This window comes from Trichechus manatus, unplaced genomic scaffold, assembly GCF_000243295.1.
Source record: "Trichechus manatus latirostris isolate Lorelei unplaced genomic scaffold, TriManLat1.0 scaffold00028, whole genome shotgun sequence".
Taxonomy (NCBI): Eukaryota; Metazoa; Chordata; class Mammalia; order Sirenia; family Trichechidae; genus Trichechus; species Trichechus manatus.
This window is the reverse complement of record NW_004443964.1, coordinates 4,038,812-4,039,851: the sequence shown is the minus strand read 5'-3', so window position 1 is coordinate 4,039,851 and position 1,040 is coordinate 4,038,812.

The window sequence follows — 1,040 nt, the reverse complement described above, 5'->3', positions numbered from 1 at the left end:
GTCTCCCGGCTCGCGGGCCCTCACGCGCACCATCCGGGCCTCCGGAGCCGAACACACGTGTCACAGCGATGCTTAAAGGCGCCGCGCCCTGTCCGGCGCTGAGCGGACACCGAAAGGCCCCGGCGACTTTAAGAGGCGGGGCTACCTGCGGCACACTTTCTGGACCCGCCCCCCAGCCGCCAGATGCACTGGAAACGTCACTACCCTATACCGTGGCCCCGCCAGCCTACGCGACGACGCAAGCACGCAAACAGAGCTGCGGACGCAGTGCCGCCGCGCTGAGCTCCCGCAGAGCACGTGATGCGGCCCTACTTCCGGGTCGGCGGGCGTGTGGGGCGGAGCGGTCTGCACGCTGTCATCGCGTCGTTTCTGGCTCTCCGTCTGACGTCTGGGGTTAAAGCGCGCCCCACGCCCCGGAAAGGAAGGTGCGTGGACTAAACCTTGTCCTCATCCATGAGAGGGCACGTGACAGCTCAAGGCCGGAGAGAGAAGCGGAGCAAAGGCGCAGGCGGCTTGGGCTCCGACCTCTTGGGCCCTCGGTGTCATCGGTAACGAAGACATACCGAACCGTGTGCAGGTCGCTATCCTGCGGATGACGGCAGCACGCTCTGAAAAAGCTGCAAAAGGAGGGGCGCTTTCAGATGGGAGGATCTGCAAGCGTTGACATTTGATCTCTGGAGCAACTGCAGACCCCAGCCCACCTCCCTGAGCCCACCCCTCCCTCCACAGATATCCCATAACAACTATGCATTAAGGTCTTGGTTGAATTTTTTTTTTTTTTTTATAGCTTTAACAAATTTATTTCTTCAGAGTAAAGTAGGCTAAAAGTCCAAATTCAGGGCGTTGCCTCCAGGGGAAGGCTTTCTCTCCCTGTCGGCCTTCTCATCAATGTTCCCCTGGACTAGGAGCTTCTCCGTGCAGGGACTCTGGGTCCAAAGGACACGCTCTGCTCCTGACACTGCTTTCTTGGTGGTATGAGGTCCCCGATTCTCCACTTCTGTTGCAGGCCACACCCCAGGGAAACTCCCTTTATGTTGGAT